We start from the raw sequence: 22794 nt of genomic DNA, 5'->3' as shown, positions 1-22794 counted from the left end.
CGAAGAACGTAATCAAGTTTTATCATGCCTCTGTCTTACTATAACACACTTTCAAAATGTCTAATAGCTTTAGTAGAATATAATTTTATAGTAAACACCATTTTTTTTTTTTTTTTTTATTCTTAAATATATTAGCATCACAAAGGTATAGTTTATTGTCCTCCACGCTAAGAGTTCACCTGTGTTGTGGATTTTTTCCCAATACTGTACTTAGAATCGATAATTTAGATATATCTAGATAGTTTGTGAAATTATTTTTTAAGATTGGGATATTCAAGGCTATTTTCAATTAGTCGCCCTAAAACTGGATAACAGGATGTTTCCCGATAAAATTTTAGTAAATTCCTAATCGTGACTATACATTTGTGTCTCGTTAGAGTATAACATCCATGGTTCTCTGTTTGTGCGCTTATTTCCTCTAAACTATGCAACGATGTTTGATAGTGTTTTCACTTAAGGTATAAAAAATTAAAACACTTTTCTAAATTTTACATTTAGAAAATTTCTTCCCGAAGGTTTTTACATATATGTATTTATTATAAATATATGTGCATGATACATGAATATTATATTTATTGAAAGAAGAGAAAACTCGATCTACGCCGGGTACACGTCAGTTAGTTATAAATATATTACATTGTGTTTTTTTTATTCGGTTAGTGGATTCGGTTTCAGTCTGTATTTTATTTATTTATGTCTATTCTTGAATACACGTTTTACAAATGATTACTGTGGTTTATATTGTAGTACAGAGAAAAAAGTACAGAAAAAAGGTATAAAAAATTAAGAACATAGGTTGATATTGGTAAAACTGTGTGTGGGTGATATTGTATGTAATGTATTTGGTTATGGTTTGGTTATTATGATCGCCCTCTGTTGAATAAGAGTGGGATTCTTTTGTAAAGTTTATGAGCATTGAATAACTTCGTTCCTTATCTTCCAGAATAATTTTTATAGAGGTTTTTTAGATTTTGATGAGTTGATTTTAAAATATTTTCATTTGCACTGATCATTCCGATAATTCCGTATATTAAGAGCGATTGGCGAAGAGCATGTATATTTCTCCATGTCTTTTCACTGAGGGCATTCGGGTGGTTTTGAAGAAATAACTTAGTTTTTAAAATTTTTATTATCTAAATAGTTTTTACACACAGATTAGTTCAATTATAAAGGATAAACGATTTTAACGCTGCTTTTACATCCGATGATTAACCAGTAGGTTTCTTCCGCTTGTTAATCTCTGTGTACTCTGCTTCAATAATTTTATATTTTGAGAAGTTGCATTATTAGAAATTCTAGTTCTATGATCAATGAATTGTGATGAGCATCTTCTTTAACTAAATGTTTAATCAAAGATACCAAGCGATATATTAGCTAAAGTGTCACATAGAACTAGGTCCAAAATGGATCTATATTTGTTAGGTAACTGGTTAAATTGAGCAAAAGATAAGAAGTCAAGTAACGCGAGTGAACGTTGGTCTCTGTTAGTTGATATTTGTAGATTATTCCATTTAATATTGGGCATGTGATAATCGTAAATGATTAAAAACTTGTCATTGGGAAAACGGATCGTCAAATCAGATAGTATGACTGTAGTATGGTGTTGGTATGACTGGTAAATAATAATAACTTCTTATATGATTTTCTCACCAAAGCAACTATTGCGAAATATTTACACCCCGATACCAACATTTACTTCAACTTTTTTTAAATAAAAGTGTCGCAAGGTCAAGTTGGGTGGGGGAGAGTCACCGGTTCTACGAATTCATAGAGGACCGACAGTCAAGACCGAGACGGGAGTGGTTGTGGAACACCAAGTATGCGTTTCCCGCCTGACGGTATGATGCTGGGCGGTGGATGAAGAATTTGAATTTGAGTTCGAGATATGTTTCTCGGTTCGACAATATGAGGCTGGGCATGAACCGAAGAAGAGCGGTGACCTGACACGGCCAATGGCCAAAGTACATATAACAAAGGCGCTGGCGCTGGTGGGAGACTTTGCTGGAGTGTCGGCTCGGAGGCCCTTAGCTGCTGAACTGAACTTTACTAAGGCCACGCAGAGAACTCAGTGACGACAAGGTAAACAATATCATGCGTTTAATTAAGAATGTCGACGTAAATAATGTAGAAGCAACCCCGAACCAAGTGACAACTAGTTTAGATTTAGAAATAAGTAGATCTAAGTATATTTAAGAATATTTATTAAAACTTGGCCAAACCAAATTATAACCCAAATGCCTAAATATCTAACATCTCTTTATGATTAAATTTATCCTCCTCGTCCCAACTGACGTCACCCAAATTGGTGAGAAGACAGAGTGAAGAAAGTACACGACCGAAGAGGGAGAGTATAAAACTGCAATTTATTTAAAAATCATTATTATTCTGAGCTCGTTACCGGAAACGGGTGCGCCTGTTCTCACATTGCCGGAGGATTGGGGGCGGAGCTACGAAGTTTGCCGAGTGAACACGAAGGCTCAAAGCGGCTCGGAACTACGAAGTTTGCCGAGTGTACACGAAGGCTGGCAACAATCAACTTGATTTTGAATAATTTGTTTGAAGTCTTGAAGTTTGACTGTGGTTTGACGTTCGAAAATCTCTCAAGTATGAGGGAGATTTTGAGTTGAAAGAAACGAAACATGGAGGTCGTTATTAGTAAACATTTACAAGACATAATCAACCCTACGGACGAAAATAAGTATTATTCTGGATACTTCGACAGCCAGGAGAAATACGCTGCATTCAATACTGACTTGAAGGCTTCAGGGTTTTCATTCTCAACCAGAACCAGTTATGGTAGAAAAGGTATGTAGCCCTACCCTACTACAATCACAGAGCGTGCAGCGTCTAGCCCTGCCCTTTTGGCCAGCATAAACTAATTTGTATTCCATTTTTTTTTTTAACCTAACCTAACCTAACCTAACCTTCTACTTCCTGGTTACGAAACCATTACTAGGATAGGTTATTGTACTTTTTATTACTAACTGTGGTGAACGTATGTCTGTCGGTATGAAAGAGACAGGCATATCTGAGTGAGACAGCATGACCGAGACGTATAAAAAGGCGTGTCTGTTGTAACTCGTCCTCTCTTTGCAATAATATCTCGAATACTGTACATTCGTATAATACTAAATAAACCAAATAGTATGGAGTATCCAAACGACTAATTATTTACAAATTATCTGAGTGATCGGCACGGCAGATCACCACAGTTGGCGCAGCCGAAAAAGGAAGCTGAACAGCCGCTAAATTCTTCCTGGAGGAAGAACAACAGTAGGCGCAGCTGAAGGAACCACAGTTGGAGCAGCCAAAAAAAAAGGAAGCTGATCAGCCATTAAAGTCTTCCTGGAGGAAGAACCACAGTAGGCGCAGCTGAAAGAACCATAGTTTGGTTATAATCCCACCGAGCACCGCGGAAGGGATTATTGTCGCATGAAAAAAAAATAATTTGGGGGCAGCTTCACGGACAGTATCGGACATCGAAGGAGCATCAAGGCAAGGAACTGGTCAGGAGATTCAAGGCGCTGAGCTCAAGGAATCAGCAGCCGAGAAACCGGACAAAAAAAACGGATCCAGGCAGCTTGTACCGGGACCCGACACGGGAAGGCGTGGCGGTGGTGACCGGACGAGAAGTACGACCAGGAATCCGGACGGAGCCAGAAGACGGTCGGACGCGGAAGGGCGGCGATCGGCGGCAGCATCAATCATCAGATTCGTGAGTTGAGTGCTGTTTGTTGTTGTTTTTTTCTGATTATTGGTAATCTGTGTGGAAATGGAAGGAGTGGGTTTACCCAGGTTTTGTCACCTTAGGGACGGGCTGGAGACGTTCGTGCTACAATTTGAGCAGTTGATCCTCGTCAATGATGACAAATTTAAATCCGAGGATAAAAAGAGGGCGGTTTTAATATCCCACCTACACACAGACACGATTAATCTACTGATAGATTTATGTTTTCCAAAAAAAATAACAGAATTATCGGTTGAAAATATATTTTTGTTATTAGGAAACCACATGGGTGTTTCAAAGAATGTGTTTAAGGAACGTGGAAATTTTTTTGCGGCGAAACAAAAAGTTGGGGAATCTATAAATGATTATATAGCTAGGTTACGTTGTCTAACAAGATTCTGCAAATTTGAAAGCAGACTGGAAGAAAACTTAAAAGATATTTTTGTGACTGGTTTATTAGAAGGTCGTATTAAAGAAAAAATGTTTTTAGATGCAGAGAAGCTGACTTTAAAAAGTACATTAGAGTGCGCATCGGGAATGGATTCATTTCATAAAAATATTACGTGTATTAAATCCGAGAGTGTCGGGCTTATTTCTAGAAGTAAGAAAAATTTTAATAGTAGTGCGGGTAGGAATTATTCTACTTCACCGGCGCGGGCAAAAGACAAAAATGTTACAATTCCCAGAAAGAAATCAGTAGAACGTATACAACAGTTGAAGTGCAAATATTGTAATTTAAATAATCATGATTCCAGTAATTGTAGATTAAAAAACGTGACGTGTTTTAATTGCAAAAACAAGGGACATTTTAGTAAAAATTGTCGCGAAAAAAAACGGGAGGAAGTTTCATCTGTGTTTGTGAATTCAAGTGAAATAAATTCAAGGTTAACAAGAAATACCGATCCCATTTATTTATCGTTAAAAGTTAATAACGGTATCATCATAAAAGGATTATTTGACACGGGTGCAGGAATATCGATCCTATCGGATAAAGATTATTGGGAACATTTTAAAGATGTACAATTAAAGCCGAAGAATTTAACCCTGAAGGGTTACAATAATTGTAAGTTACAGTTACTTGGATGTTTAATTTTGTCAATTAATTTCAATGGTATTACTAAAATAATGGAATTTTGTGTTGTAAAGGATGGTTCAACCACTGTGCTAGGTAGAGACTTCGTAAAAGAATTTAACATTGGTTTTATGGGTTTCGAGACGGTTTCTTCACAGTTGGAAAGTGAAATACTCACGCATAATATTCACGACGTAAACAATAATAATGTCGATACGTTAGTGCGTAAATATCCGGAGGTATTTTCAAGTAAACTAGGTAGATTCAATAAATTTAAAGTTCATTTAAAATTGAAAGAAAATGCAGAACCAAAATTCTGCAATCCGAGAAGTATTCCTTTCGCTTTGAAAGCGAAAGTTGAAACGGAATTGAACCGTTTACAGGAAGAGGGAATCTTAGTTCCGATTAGTTATAGCAAGTTTGCATCTCCTATCGTGCCCGTAGTTAAAAGCGATGGAAGCATTAGAATTTGCGGGGATTATAAATGTACTGTGAATCCACAGTTGATTGTTGACAAATATCCCATGCCGAAGATAGAAGTTTTATTATCACAAATTTCGGGCGGAATAATATTTTCAAAAATTGATTTACGTCAAGCTTATTTACAGTTGGAACTAGACGAAGAAAGTATGGAATATACTACGATTTCTACACATTTAGGATTATTTAAATTCACTAGGCTAGTGTTTGGGATTAACAGTGCACCGGCAATATTTTGTAGAACTATAGCTTCATGTCTACAAGGTTTGAAGAAAACAGCGGTTTTCCTGGATGATATTATGGTTACAGGAGAAACGATAGAGGAACATAATGCTAATTTAAATGCAGTTCTTAATAGGTTAAAAGATTGCGGTTTGTGCGTAAATATTCAAAAGTGCAATTTTAACGCTTCATCGGTATGTTTCTTAGGGTTTGAAATCTCGAAGGAAGGGATTAAACCCATGGAAGATAAAACGAACGCAATTAGAAAAGTCGCGCAACCAAAAGATTTATCAGAGCTACGCAGTTTTTTAGGAATGGTAAATTTTTACCGATCTTTTGTGCCAAATATGTCTATGTTATTAGATCCTTTGCACAAATTATTGAAAAAAAATACGAATTTTGATTTTAATCAAGATTGCGTAAAAGTTTTTAATAAAATAAAATTAATTTTATGTGATAATCGAGTGTTAGCACATTACGATCCAAATGTTACTTTGAAGGTAGTTACGGACGCCTCAACGAAAGGTTTGGGTGCAACATTGTTACATGTGTATGAAAATAATTTACAAAGACCTATTTCTTTTGTTTCTCGTAAACTGACAGAAGCGGAAAAGAAATATTCAATTTTAGACCTCGAGGCTTGTGCAATTGTGTTTGCTTTTAAGAAGTTTTTCGAGTACATTTACGGAAGGGAATTTATTCTAGAAATAGATAATGAACCTTTATGTAGAATTTTTGGTGAAAAAAAAGGAATTCCTGTTTTAACTTGTAATAGATTACAACGTTATGGTGTAATTCTCTCATCTTTCAATTATAAAGTTCAATACGTAAAATCAACATTAAATTGTTCGGATTACTTATCTCGCGTACCTGTAGGAGATCCTGTTGAGGAAAATAATAATTTTGATTCAAGAATTTTGTGTTTATTCAAAAATAATAGCGAGATGCCAATAGATGTTGAGGAAGTTAAAGCAGAATCTAATACGGATAAATTATTATTAGAGATAAAAAATTATCTTAGAACAGGGTGGCCAAATAAAGTCAATAAGGATGATTGCAAATGGATTTATTGGATAAAAAGGAAGGATTTATCAATAATTGATGATTGTATTTTCTGGAACCATAGGTTAGTAATTCCAATAAGTTTAAGGGATAAGATATTAAGCTTATTGCATAGATCTCATCTAGGGATTGCCAAGATGAAAGGGCTAGCTAGAGGCTATTTTTGGTGGCCGGGGATAGACAGTCAAATTGAATTTTTAGTTAGAGAGTGTGGAAGTTGTGCGGAAATTCAACCATCACAACCCAAGAGTGAATTAACTCCATGGCCGATAACGGAAGAAATTTGGAGTAGGGTTCATATCGATTACGTAGGGCCTATCGGAAATAAATATTTTTTGGTAATCATAGATTCAACCTCAAAATGGTTGGATTGCGTGGAAGTAAATTCACCTAACTCAGATAATACCATTAAAATCTTAAAGAGATTATTCAGTTATTTCGGTAGTGTACAAACTTTAGTTTCTGATAATGGAGCAGCATTCATGTCAGCAGACTTTAAACAGTTTTGCGAGTTAAATGGCATTAAACATTTAACAACACCTATAAATCATCCTCAATCTAATGGATTGGCAGAGAATGCAGTCAAAACATGTAAAAAATTTTTAAAGAAAATAATGTTAGAAAAAAATTTTCAGTCAAGTTATAAGGAAAAGTTAGAATGTTTTCTCATAGATTATAGGAATGCACCACACTGTACAACAGGGTTAGAGCCAGCAGTTGTAATGTTTGGTAGAAGGTTAAGGTCAAATTTGAATAATTTTATACCTAGAGGGGGGAAGGTAAAGGAAAATGTGATTGATAAAGATACCAAAATGAAAATGTCAAAAGGTCAGGAAAATCAGAAATTCTATTATAAAAGGAATAACAAAGTATCTACGAATTTTAAGATTAATCAGAAAGTTATGGTTAGGGATTTTAGAGACCAAAACAATGATAAGTGGGTACCAGGGAAAGTACATAAACGTTTGGGAAATAAACTATATTTAATTGAGGTTAAATTGAATGATAAAATCATGTACTGGAAAAGACATTTTGATCAATTATCCAAACTGTGTGTATCATGGGAAAAGAACCCTAGTATTTTAATCCCTGAGTCTGAGACGAGGAGGCTATCGTTCGATGAGTACGATGTCTCCGACTTTGTTTCGGATGACAATCTAATGGGTGACCCTCTCTTTCCTTCCAGCTCCAGTGAACCCGTGGCGTCAACGTCGGGGAACTGGAAGGAGCGCCTTCGACCAAGGACAGAGAAATCATAATAAGCAGCAGTCAACTCCCGAATCAACATGGTTATAAATAAAAAAGAAAATGTTGTAAAATAATAATTAAATATGTGTATGTATGTTTTATAATTATTATTATGATAATCATGTTGTGTTACTGTCTGCTGATTTAAGTGTGGAGGGATGTGGTGAACGTATGTCTGTCGGTATGAAAGAGACAGGCATATCTGAGTGAGACAGCATGACCGAGACGTATAAAAAGGCGTGTCTGTTGTAACTCGTCCTCTCTTTGCAATAATATCTCGAATACTGTACATTCGTATAATACTAAATAAACCAAATAGTATGGAGTATCCAAACGACTAATTATTTACAAATTATCTGAGTGATCGGCACGGCAGATCACCACACTAACCTCCAACTTACCTAGCTCTGGTAGTTTGTATTGATATTTGAAGGTTATGTTTGTATTATTTAAGCTTTCTGCCAGAAGCCTGACCTCGCAATTGTTATTTAATCTTATATATTCTAGGTTTTCCGAATAAAATCACAAAGTAGAAGAAATTTGTGTTTAATCCGTGACCTATCCTGATATTCCTTTACGATAGGCCTACTTCACTAGTAACTCTTAAGATCATTTAAACTTGAATGCACTACTTGTATTTTTATGACAAAGTGCCTTCTTCGATGTAATTGTTATGCAGTCTTATGGAGAAATAATAACCAACCAAGAAAGCCAAGTTCTCATTGTCACAGGTTTAAATTTGCCGGGCAGATATGAAGTGAAGTTCGGATTTCGTAGCTCCGCCCCCAATCCTCCGGCAATGTGAGAACAGGCGCACCCGGTATTATCACAGCGTTTCCATAGAGTGAGAGCTGTGCTATCATCACAACAAAAGGAACATTTTCCGCTTACTGTAGTGGTAGTAGGAAATTTTCAAATATTGATGGGTTATTCGTAACCCAGGAAGCCAAAATTTTGCGTAGAATAGTTACAGTCATCACATATCTTTAGTTTTTCCTTTCCATGAATTCTTCTATGTTTACTGAGGGAGCTAGATTCTTTACAAGGGTATGTACATATGCACACCCAAACACCCTGCTTTTGTAAAGATCTTACCGCATACTAAACACGCGTGACATTTGAGACCTAGAATCGTATTTTTATGCGCGGATAGATAGCTAGTATTTTCACAGGTATGGGCGCATTGGTCGCACGAAAACGGCCGTTACCCGCTGTGCGTTCTTTTGTGTCTTTGTAGATGTATATTTCTAGCGAATGTTTGACCACGCTCCGTACATAAGTCTGTTTTAACTCCAGAATTACAGCGTTTATGTATGCCTATGTTTCCAAGACTGGAGAGCATGTGTAAATGCAGAGATTACAAGTGAAAACGTTTTGAGGCATTGACAGCAGAAGTATGCGTGGCGTCTGGGTTCTCTTTTGAAAAATTTTAACGACTTCTTCATCGCTTTTGTCTTCTTCTGCATCATCGTCGTCGTCTTTGTCTTTATGGTCATCTTTATCTTGGACATCTGCCTTATCAAGAAGAGTCTCTTGTTTGATTACTACAGGTTTAATGCAGCCAATTAGCATGTCTTCCACGGCACTAGTTGAATCAATTTTAGAAAAGGGTTTAATTAAGTATATAACGCGTTATACGAAATCAGCTTATCCTTTCGGACGGGTGAGTTTTCGTCACATCGGTTTGAGGGTAACCTGAAATTAATAACTGAAAATACATTTATTAATTCATTCGTGTGTATTCAGTACAGGAGTACTAGTCAGACTAAGGCATCCCCAATCTGAAAGACGTGGAGAGGGTAAGTAGATAAAAAGAGAAAGGATAAGAGCTCCTGAATATATTTATTCCTGCTCACTTAACATGGTAAACCCTAGAGTGGGCGCGTCTTTCCGTAAAACGTCAGTGGGCGCGTGGGGAGCATTTTTCCGCTCGTTTTTTGGACGATTTTAAGTAGGAATACTACAATCTAATTTATTTATTTTCTCAGGATTTAAGTATAACACAAATAAAGAATTACAAATTGACATATTTATTGAACTCTGTTTAAGGAACTTTGGTTTTCAGCCGACTTTAAAATTTAACATTTTATTTTACTTTTTTAAGTTATCCTACATTTTCTTTCAAAAGTATTTAAAAAGATGTAAAAAAATAACAACATTAAATATTTTCTAAATCTACAGGATATGCTTTGGCGAAAAAGTCTCCACATAAGTATGTGCAAATGTTCATTGCACAGCAATTTTGAGCATCTGCAACATCCTTTTTTCGTGCGCCTATTTTTCTTTGATGGAAATATACTGCATTTGCCTTCCTTCTTTGAAGTTGATGCGTGTTCTATATGAATCAAGCGAGCAATTTCTTTTCACAGAGGAATATTTAAAGTTACTCAGAGGAATACTTAAAGACCTTGCGGTCATATATGGCTTAACCATCGCAATCTCCTTCAAGTGCTGTCAGCGTAACATCAAGTGTTCAGTATTGGCTTTGTAAATTATTTGGCTATTTATACCGGCAATCTTCATCATTGAAAAAAACAACCTCATTGGACTGATTTACGTAAATATGAATTTCATTTAAAATTATAGCATGGTTCTGGACACGTATGATACACTGAAATAAAGGGGCTTTTTAGTTTTTACACTAAAAGTATCATAAGATATGGTCTACATTTCAACTTTGTAAATAAACAACTCTTATTTACTCTAAGCAAGATAGAATGACCAATTGCTATAGACTTGCGCTTATAATGATGCGTAAAAGAACATTCACCTTTTCATTCATCCCACAATACTATAATTTATTGGTGAACTAAGAGTGCCCGACTACTTGTTAGTTTCTTTATTCAGAAGTACCTACTATAATACTCATAAGTAATTCTTATATTTAGTTTTATGTATCACTAGTATTTTTCATAATAAGTGAATAGTTTTCATTTTGAGAAAATAAATGTATTAAACCGTTAATAATATAGAACACAATTTTTACTTACGTGAGTAGGCGCGCAGTGAACAAATCGCCGCCGGACGACACTTGATAGTAACAACCTCTTTCTCAAGCAGCCCCCTGAATACCGATGGCATCCAATCTTTCGGCACGGGTTTCGAATGATAGTGGGGCAGCTACTAAAAAGCGCAAAGTTAACGCGAAGTAGATTTAAGAATTATCAACGTTTTATTGCAAAGGAAGGAAAAATGCTTATAGCGCGCCCACTCTAGGGATAAAGGTAAGTTTAGGTATTGGCTACAAAGCTATCAAAGAAGCCAAAAAGTAAAATTACCATCAACAAGGGCGTGCCACAAGAAAGCATTCTTAGACATCTCCTCTTCCTTGTGTATTGAATTGCTGGCAAAAATGTTCAATGTTAGCTGACTAAACTGCTGTGTTATTTGAATGTAGACGTTGACGAATTTAATAAACATGATAACGAGACTTGTCAGTCAATAGGAAACTGGCTGTTATCACAAAATCTGTCGCTTAACACAAACATAACTGAACTTCTAAACTTTTGTCCAATACAAGCTACACCTATAAACATAAATGTTAACTTTAATATCAATCATATCGAACCTTCCCAAACTTGTTCACTGCTGGGAATACAGCTAGATGCAGATATAAACTAGAAAGAGCGTGTATCTAAAGTTATAGCAAAAATCAGCTTTTCCTTTGTACTAGGCATCCTTAAAAATATCTTAAACATCGAGTCAGTAATCACCGAAAAATTACATACGTATACTCAATTATAAAATAAAAAATATGCCAAAGATGTTTTTATCATCCAAAAGAGGTGCATACGAAAAATTACCATCTCTGATAAATGGATTCATGTAAAAGAATTTTACAAGAGTGCACTATGAAGTACTTAATTATGCTATTAAAATAACCCTATGAGTCATCGTTTGGGAATAACTAACATAAAGACATTCAGTCGAATTTAAACATTACACTCATTGGGGAAACTTTGCTGGGGTAATAACCATTAATAATTTCTAATATTTTACTCAGCAATCAATTAAGAAATCAGTAATTGAAATTAAAATACCTACCTAGAAATAATATAAATGTATCGTCTGTAAGTGGGCTACCCACAGTTTGATAATGCCTTCAGAGGGCGAAACAGCCGTCACGCGTAATAATAATTACACAGCAGAACTTGTTTAAAAATAAACTGTTTTCATAAACCCAATAACAATATTATTGAATATAAAAAAAATAAAATATTTTTTTTAAATCTCAAACTTCTGACAGTAACGGACATATATATAATGGAGTTATGCCTGTTAGTTCGATCATTTACAGAAAATATCCCACAAAAAAACTCAACACATAAACAAGGTTAACAGAAACACGCTACTAGGTTAACAGAAAACTTATTAATCCCAAATTCAAATAAAACTTTATTTCAAAAAGGACCACACTACATGGCCATTACAGTATATAACAACCTTCCAAGTAACAACAAACAAATAACCGACATACTCAAATTTAAATCATCATTGAAAACATTTCTTTTAAACAAATGTCACTACACATATTAAATATACCTTACATAAATTATTATTACATATTTGTTTAAAGCGGAGGCGGTTTACACGTAGTTCCCGTGAGAACTTAGGCCAAAGGCCCGTTGTGCTATCTCCCATTTCACGTTAATCCTTTAACAACAACCCAGTCCCTTTTATAAAGTTCACCAGGGTTGTCATTGGGTATGTGCGTCAAGTTCCCAACAGGGCAGGACATTGGCACCATAGGTGAATTGGAGTCTCTTCATCCTCTTCACATTTCCTGCATCTATTGGTGTTTTCCACTCCCAATATCTGCATGTGTCTCCTGAGATGGCAGTGTCCCGTTAGTAGTCCTACCAGTTCCCTCAACGAGTTTCTGTCCATATCGAGTAGTTTATTGGTTCGTCAAGGGTCTGGTCTTCATATGGTTCCTCAGATGGCTCTATTGAATAGTTGCACTCGGAACATGAAAAAGGTTTTTTCCTAGTGTTAGTTAGCATGTGTCTTTTCAGATCGCTCCTTCAAGAACATGAATAGTTGCACTCGGAATATGAAAAAGGTTTTTCTCCACTGTAAATCAGCGTGTGTTTCTCTAAACTTCTTTTGAGAACATAAATAGTTAGACTCGGAACATCTGAAAGGTTAAGTGAGTCAAAATGTGAATCGTCAGACTACTTTTTTGAGAAAGTGAATTGTTGCACTAAGAACATGAATAAGGTTTTTCTACAGTGTGAGTCAGAATGTGTCTCATCAGTTGGCTTTTTCGATAACATGAATAGTTGCACTCGGAACATGAAAAAGGTTTTTATCCAGTGTGAGACAGTATGTGGCTCGTCAGACTGCTCTTACGAGAAAATGAATTGTTGCACAAAGAACATGAAAAAGGTTTTTCTCCAGTGTGAGTTCGCATGTGTACCGTCAAACTTTCCTTTCCAGTACACAAATAGTTGCACTCGGAGCATTTAAAAAGTATCTCTCCAGTGTGAGTCAGCAAGTGTCTTGTCAGACTGCTCTTTTGAGAACATGAATAACTGCAAACAGAACATGAAAAAGGTTTTTCTCCACTGTGAGTTCGCATGTGTACCTTCAAACTTCCCTTTAGAGTACAAGAATAGTTGCACTCGGAGCATTTAAAAGGTTTCTCTCCAGTGTGAGTCAGCAAGTGACTCGTCAGACTGCCCTTTTGACAAAATGGTTTGTTGCACAAAGAACATGAAAAAGGTTTTTCTCCATTGTGAGTTCGCATGTGTACCGTCAAACTTCCCTTGAGAGTACACGAATAGATGCATTCAGAGCATTTAAACGGTTTTTCTCCACTGTGAGACAGCATGTGTCTCGTCAGATTGCTTTGATGTGAAAATGAATAACTGCACTCGGAACATGAGAAAGGTTTTTTTCCACTGTGATTCATCATGTGGCTAATCAATTGTGTCTTTCGAGAACATGAATAGTTGCACTCGTAACAAGAAAAGATTTTTTCTCCACTGTTAGTCTGCGGTTTTACATCGGCTGTACCTGGTGTCTGGGTAATTCTTTCAAAGTGTTCTAAGCATTCCTTTTTAACATCTTGCAGGTCTATGTCAATTTCCATGTAAGGAAAATCCCCTTCATCTTCTGCTCGGGGTCCTAGTTCTGCCTTGATGGTAACAGTCTCCACATTAATGCCACCTATAAAATAATAAGAACGTTGAACATCGAAAAACAACAAAGGGTTTATTTGAACGATTGAAGATAGCATTGATTAACAATGTAGAAGCGTTAATTTGGATAGGAGACTTTAAGATTAATTTAAGTAATAGGAATGACCTAAAAGGTCTGCTTCATGGACCGATGCTTCAAGAACGGAAAAGAATTTGCTCTTGAGCACCTTCCGCCTAGTAAATCCGACGTGTAACTTCTTACGATACGCTCAGTATCGCCCGGTTTAACACACATAAAAAAAAACATAAATAGTATAAGTAAGTTTTTAGATTCTCACGGCCAAAAGCATTTTTGTTGTTTGTTTTTGGGGTGTTATGCCGTGTTGCGCTAACTCCTTCTTTAGCCGACGTTTCGGACAGCGTTTTAACCTCTGTCAATCGGTTTTCTAATTCTAGAATTCGCCACAAGATGGCGCCACTTCCGTTGGCATTTCACATTTGGATGGGCCCCAGGCTAACATAAATACTGTGCTTTCACAATTCGCCACAAGATGTCGCCACTTCCGTTTGCATTTCGCACTTGGACGGGCCCAGGCCACAAATAAATAAGCACAAACTCGACAACCAAAAATTACACATCTTCGGATCTACCGGATCTGCCCTGATGATGGACACTGCAACGCTGTCCGAAACGTCGGCTAAAGAAGGAGTTAGCGCAACACGGCATAACACCCCAAAAACAAACAACAAAAATAAATAGTATAACTACAAATATACACAAAATATTCATAGTTATATTCCTATGAACACAATTCTTAAATGAAACGTGGCTAAAATGGATTTGGCCGTGTTTAGTGACCACATCTAAAGCCAGGTGCTTCTCACGTTCCACTTCTCTACCTCCTACCATCCCTTCTACCATCAGCCTTACAAATACTCAAATTGCTGATGTAGTTTGGCTGTTTCCGGTAAAGACACATTTTATGTGAAAATGCCAAATATATGTATGTACGGCAAAAGAGGACAAATCAAAACGAACTGAGATTTTCTGGGAACAAATTTTTTTTTTTTAACATATGCAATGCAACTAACTGGCAGTCCGAGAAGCCCCCGCACTTTGCCAACATTCCATCTTTACATCTGGGGCATCAAAATCCATTTCGGTATACGGTATTTCACCTCCGCCGTCTTCTTGGGGCCATGGTTCCGTCTTTATGCTAACTGTATCCGGATTTTTTAGATCCATGGCACTGCTGTGATAGGATTTGGTAATTAGTACAAGCCCAAACAAATAAACCTGAAAAAGAACATTGTTGTAACTATTATTTGAATGTGCGCGGAATATTCTTTTAAAACAATGATATTGTATGTAAAACGCATATTTTGAAATTAGGATATAAGAACTGTGGCTATGTTGACCTTGAAGTCGTCATTTAAAATCGGAATTGTCGTCAATCGTCGGATTACTCAATATATACTATATCCATATCTAAATTTAAACAAGTATACCTTTCATTGGGTCCGCCATTATACTTCTAACATAATATTGGTTATTGATATTAGAAATGCTTGATAAATGGTAGACGTCTAATTGACAGTTTAAAGTTCCTAAAAAAAAACGCCACTGGACTTCCTATATTAGGTTTCGATCGGCGTAAGTTAAGATAAGTTGCGTTAGAGACAGCGCAGTTGTGCGTTTGAGTATTCCATAGCACAAATTAAAGGACAGTCGCTCAGTTCGATTTGGAATAACGGTCGCTACCAAAATGAATAGCGATGAATATAAAAACCAGTACTTACCAATAACAATCACAAGTATGGGATTATAAATTTAACTGCTTGGTCTGAACGGTTTAAGAAATATAATGTATATCGATGTATAGAGATTAAAAACAAGACGAATTCACTAGCAGTCAAGAAACGTACGTGAAAAAATATTATTTATACATAGACATTAAACAATAATGAAGTCATAGACATTAATTTATTCTACTCAACTTATCTATAGTTTTTTTTATTTAACTAATACCGCATATAACGAAATGGGGAGGAATGCAGATCACGCCAAACTCTGGGAATTGAATAAAAATGCACTTTCTAGATGAGAAAAGTGTGTAGAAATTCATTAAAAAAAGAATTAAGGCGCGGAAGAATAAATTGAGGGAGATACACCCGATCAAAGTTTAATAAATTGCACTTCGCGATCTGATATTATTACCACATTATGACAGTCCGCCGCCATATTTTGTCACGAAAATCAAATTAAAAACTTTTAATACTTTTGAAATTTCAGCAGTGCCATCCAAAAAATAAAAAAAGTGTTGCCATATAATAATATCAATGCATGGAAAATTCTGAAAATTAAATATCATTTGCCAGATTGGTAGTTTATTATTTAAAATCTTGTAAATACTTAATTTATGTATATATATAACCTAACCTAACCGTGATTTTCTATAACAAAAAAATGACCCTTTAATAACGCCCACTCGCGTCCCCTTTAGAGTTTTATCCCAGTTTTCAAGTAGTTTGTGGGCTACGCTAGGTTTGTATAGACGGTTTGTGATTTAATACTAATACCTTTTTTCCATGTTATTTCCTGTTACACAAAACTGCCCCTTTAATAACGCCCACTCGCGTCCCCTTTAGAGTTATATCCCAGTTTTCAAGTAGTTTGTGGGCTACGCTAGGTTTGTATAGACTGGTTTGTGATTTAATTCTAATACCTTTTTCCCATGTTCTTCTGCCTACTCTAACCCAAACTAAAAACCTAAACTATTTTGTAAAAAAATATTATTATATGGCAACACTTTTCTTTTTTTGGTTGGCACTACTGAAATTTCAAAAGTAAATACATAGTTGTTAATTTGATTTTCAAGTAAGTCATAATTGATAAATGAAACATGGTTTCTATGTATCGCGTACGAAGTTTGAAAACCCTATAACTCAGTTAATAGTGCCGACCCCCACCTAATTCTTTCAGATTCGGATTCCCCAGCCCTAAATTAGTCTAAATCAAGTTCAATTTCGGTTATACTCCCATAAACCAAATTTTACCCTCAGATCGCGAAGTGCAATTTTATTAAACTTTGATCGGCTGTATCTCCCTCAATTTATTCTTCCGCGCCTTAATTCTTTTTTTAATGAATTTCTACACACTTTTCTCATCTAGAAAGTGCATTTTTATTCAATTCCCAGAGTTTGGCGTGATCTGCATTTCACCCACGAAATGAATTCCAAATCGATAGTGAAGATGGTAACTCAAAATATAAGAATTCATCAGATGAATATTCAGAACAAATTTATTCAACACATGATGATTCATCATATGACAATTCAACACAGACAAAGCTCATCATACCACAGATTTGGAACAATACAAACTCTAAATAGTTACTCAGATACTCACGGGATTCAGCACACTTTTTATTTTATTTATTTATTTACGCCCTAATGGGCTTTTACAAAAGTAGTTAACAAGTAATACAGTTGTGTTACATAGTTTACAATAAATTATGATTTTTGATTAAATTAAGGTTAATTCAAATTAATAGTTTGGATTACGGAAAGCTAAATATGTATTAAGGAACATATAAATATAAAAACAAAAGTGTATTCACTACAGAGTTGTGAATTCATACATCTCAGTAAAATGATTAAAAAGATTTCGTTTTATAACTAATAAGGAATCTTTAAGCATGTCTACAATATTCCCAAATTTATTGCCAAAATGATGTAGTCTATTTATAGGTGTATGAGCTACATAGTTGGTTTTAAAATTGTCACAGAAAAATGTAGCACTTTGCCTCGTATTTCTAGTTGGTACGTAAAATTTTATTTTGGCGAGAATTTCAGGGTTGTCAATGGAATTATTAATAATTTTATTTAAAAGTACAAGGTCCGAGATGATCCGCCTATCTGATAGCGTTATTAAGTTAAGTTGTTTCATCAAAAGAAAATAATTAATATTTTGAATTGGAATATTCAGTTTAAATTTAATAAATCTTAGAAATTTGTGCTGTACCCTTTCAATATTGTCAGAATGCGTTTTATACAATGGGGACCAAATAGGCGAATTATACTCTACCTGGCTTCTTACTAAAGAAGTGTACAATGTTTTCAAACATTCAATTGACTTGAAATCACTCGCCGTTCTGCATATGAAACCAAGCATTTTTATAGCTCTCTTTGTTATATCATTTACATGCAGAGTGAATGTTAACTTTTCATCAAATATAACACCTAAGTCCCTGATCTGAGCGACTGATGTCAAAAGTACATTATTTAAAGAGTATTCATAAGTAACATGACTTTGGATTTTACGAAAATATAATTATAAAAATATATTTGCATTTTCACTGTTACCAACAGACAAGCGCCCAAACTTGCCTTCTTTTTTATGGCTGTTTACACAATTAATAAACATTTATGGCGTACCTACTTTTTTATAATACCAGAATATAGCGTGAAATTCAAAGGCTTCATACACTTGGAAACAAATATAGTTCAATCGATGTCTATCATTTCCAATCGGTTTCCAAATTTAAAACCAAAATATTAGAACTTTTAAAATAAAACAATAAACATCTAGCTATTGCACCTCTTATTGAATTATTTCCTCAAGATCGCCAAAACAGGCTTATACCTACAAACTATCATGTTTAGATTTGCTTTTTGATTGGTCTTATATGTCTAATGGTGAATGTTATATTATTGCTTTACTATTCTATATTTACAATCTGCACAATATATTTTTGATATAAACTATGTAAAACGGCTGACCAATCGCTCTCGATTTAGCAGGCCACTACAACCAGTCAAACTCAGCATATTTGACAATACTGCCAATAATAATTATTTCGTTAGCTTTCTTACTCAAAGGCCTCATACACTATGTGTCGTATTGTATCATGATACTGCTGCCACTACCTAGCATTTACATATAAACTTTACATTTCTTAAGAAATCATCCATTTAATGCATTTTAGGTTGTATTTTACAAAATTATTTATAAGGTTTTTATTCAATGTCGTAGTTAATTCTTTCTTTGGCTAATTTAAGCATGTAAGATCGGAACTTACATGTTTCGCTGTTTGTTCGGTGGTCTACTTCATTCATTTTACTGTTCAAGGAGTTTATTTCTTTCTTCTTGTTAGCTGAGTTGCAGTTAGCGCATTTGGGTGGCAGTTAATTATTAATTAATTAATTAATTATTTTAAATTTAATGATGTTGTTTTCCAGCAACGATCTGGTCTACCAATGGGCGCTCCTACTAGCCCTGTACTAGCTGATATCTTTATGGATAATATAGAAAATAAAATATTTGCATGTAAATCCCCATTATTAAAAAATATTCTCTTGTGGAAACGTTATGTGGATGACATTTTTTGTATTTGGACGGGCACAGAGCGCCAGTTAAACACTTTCCTGACACTCCTTAATTCCTTCCACTCACAAATCCAGTTTACATTAGAGATGGGCATAAATTCCAGCTTAAACTTTCTAGATCTTTCTTTGTCTATCATTAAAAATAGAATTAACTTCAACATTTTTAGAAAACCTACATTTACTGACACCGTAATCCATAATACCTCCAATCACCCTATCTCACATAAACATTCCTCCTTTCACAGCATGATCCACCGGCTAGTCACCATCCCATTATCTAATAATAATTTTTCTAACGAACTCCTTACAATAAAACAAATAGCTAATAACAACGGTTATCACTCTGATCTTATTGATAAAATCCTTTCAAAAAAACTTCGCCGAATCGCAACAAATAAATTTCTATATAATGCTCTACCAACTATAAATAATAATAATTTAACTACCCAATGGCGTAGAATTTTGTTCATAAGTAAATTCTCTTCCCTTTGCACATCTAAACTTCCATCAGAAATTAGGCCGGCCTTCTATACTAATAATAACTTAGCTAAATTTAAAAAAAACTTAATTGCAACGATTGCCCGGCAATATATATTGGTAAAACCGCGCGTAATGTAAATATTCGTGTAAAAGAACATGTCAGGTGTTTAACAAATATCGGTTTTTCAGAATTCGCCGAACACCTAATTAATACTAATCATACATTTAATAGAACGACAGGAGTTCAAATACTACATAAAAATAAAATAGGAATACGTCTCAATAATTTAGAATCATTGGAAATCTTAAAAGCAAATAAAAATAAAAATAATTACCCAATTTTAAACAAACAGTTAGAACTAACTAAAAGCCCTATTTTAAAGATGTTTCCTTTCTCCCTGGGTAATCCCCACCCCTCCCCGAACCCACTACCTACTCCGCTGCCCTGATGCTCTCTCCCTCACATTTATATACTTTCTCTTTCTTTATTGTTTACTTAATAATCTTCCTCTGTATTATATTTTAGTTTATATTTGTACTGTCCTGATGAAGGTTGAGTTCAACCGAAACCGGTCGACGTATATAAATGTAATAAAGTGGTTTAAAACAAAGATATTCTTTCATTTGTGTAAAAAAAACGATCAAATCTGTTCAGGTACTTACTTTGGTAGTTCATATTATTAAAATCGATAATGCTTTTGAACGAAATAAAATTTAGTTTAGTAAAAATAATTTGGAACGGGTACCATTTTTTAAATAAAAGTTTTAACATTTTGCGTGTTTGTAGAGCAATGTTTTTTTCCAAAATAAAACTCGCTGGGACTTTTGAAGAATGTCGGTGACAAAAACTGTACATACGATATGGGTATCAAATTACGCGTCTCGACTTACAGAATCCGAATGGCTCGGTGAAAAAATGATCAGTAAGCTCCTTGGCACTTTTTTTTCTCAAAATATCCATTTCTTTCTGAACATACATATATTTTAATACATTTGTGGTCACACACTCATTGTTTCATTTATATGCAAACATACATATTACATTTTTAAAAGTTTTAAAATTTTGCGTGTTTTTGAGGTTACGTTAGGTTAGAACATGGAAAAAGGTATTAGATTTAAATCACAAACCAGTCTATACAAACCTAGCGTAGCCCACATACTATTTGAAAACTGGGATGTAACTCTAAAAGGGACGCGAGCAGGCGTTATTTAAGGGGCAATTTTTTGTTACTTAAAAATTTGTAGTCCCACACCCTCGCCTCATCTACATTCAAATACTACACCACGCACCACATTTTTACCCATTAGTTGCCTGCAACGGGCAAAAAGCTAGTAATTAATTATTACTAAGTATGTTTTACTATAACTTGCTTTTAATCAATTACTACAAATATGTACATGTAATCAAAAGATACTTAAAAATTCGTTATATAAAATAAAAACTTATAATTACCATTGGGTTGATCAAGTAGTTGTTTTATTTGGGATTTTTTTCAGAATTTTTTTTGTTCAGTTTTGATTTTATATGGGAGTTCATAAAAAATGTTAGCCTTGATAAGTATGATGGTGTTGAGAAACACTCATTTTAAATTTAGGGATTTCTAAGTTGCCACGTGATCGTGAGCGGTTACTTATTTTTAGAAATGTTATTGTGGTATTGAAATGATCTTTGTGAGAATGAAAATAAAATAAAATAAACATGAATTGTTTATTCTCGACGGTGAGTCGAGATAAAATGAACACAGAACATGAAAACACTAAACAAAGAACATTTAAAAGGATTTTATCGACTGTGCGTGCGCGTGTGTACCGTAATACTTCTCTTTCTGTTCAGCACAAAACAGATCAGGCAGATAACACTTTCGAGAACATGAATGTTGAACTCGGAACATATTTTTCTCCACTGTGAGTCAGCGTGTGGCTCGTTAAACCTAGCTTTTGAGTGCATGAGTGGTTGCATTTGGAACATGAAAAAGATTTTTCTCTACTGTGAGTTAGTGAGTATTTCTTCAAATTTTCAATTCGTGAACATGAATACTTATTCTCGGAACATATAAAGTTTTTCTCCAGTGTGAGTCAGCATGTGACAATTCAGATATGGCTTGAAACATGAAAAATGTTTTTCTGGACAGTGAAAACGCGCGTGATTCTTTCTTTCGAATAAATTAAGAGTTGCACTTATCATCATTGTATGTATTGCATCATTTTAAACTTTATTCTCTACTGTGAGTGAGTATATGGCTCGTCAAATTTCCTTTGTGAGAATATGAATTATTGGACAAAGTACATGAAAAAAGTTTTCTCCAGCGTGAGTCAGCACGTGGGTCGACAAAAAATTATTTTGCGTACATGTTTAGTTGCACTAGGAACACGAAAAAGTTATTTCGCCACTGTGAGTCAGCATATGTCTCGTCAAATTTCCCTTTTGAGTATATGAATTTTTACACAAAGAACATGAAAAAGGTTTTTCACCACTATGAGTCAGCATGTGGTTCGTCAAATACTGCTTTCGAGAAGATGAATAGTTGCACTCGGAACATGTAAAAAGTTTTTTTCCACTGTGAATCAGCATGTGTCTCGTCAAATAATTCTTTTGAAAAGATGAATAGTTGCACTCAGGATATTTAAAGCATTTTTCTCCACTGTGAGTTAGCATGTGGCTTGTCAAATATTTATTTTTGGTACGTGAAAAGTTGCAATCGGAACATTACATTTTTTTCCAATGTGAGTCAGTATGTGGCTCTTCAAATGTCCCTTTTGAGTAAATGAGTTATTGCACAAGGAACATGTAAAAGGTTTTTCTCCAGTGTGAATTCGCATGTGTACCGTCAAGTTTCCCTTTTTAGTACACGAATAGTTGCACTCGGAACATGAAAAAGGTTTTTCTCCAGTGTGAGTCAGCATGTGGCTCGTCAGACTGCTCTTTTGAGAAAATGAGGCGTTGCACAAAGAACATGTAAAAGGTTTTTCTC

Source organism: Hesperophylax consimilis, chromosome 17, assembly GCF_061612785.1.
Source record: "Hesperophylax consimilis isolate HC1 chromosome 17, BYU_Hcon_1.0, whole genome shotgun sequence".
Taxonomy (NCBI): Eukaryota; Metazoa; Arthropoda; class Insecta; order Trichoptera; family Limnephilidae; genus Hesperophylax; species Hesperophylax consimilis.
Note: the sequence above shows the minus strand (reverse complement) of the source record.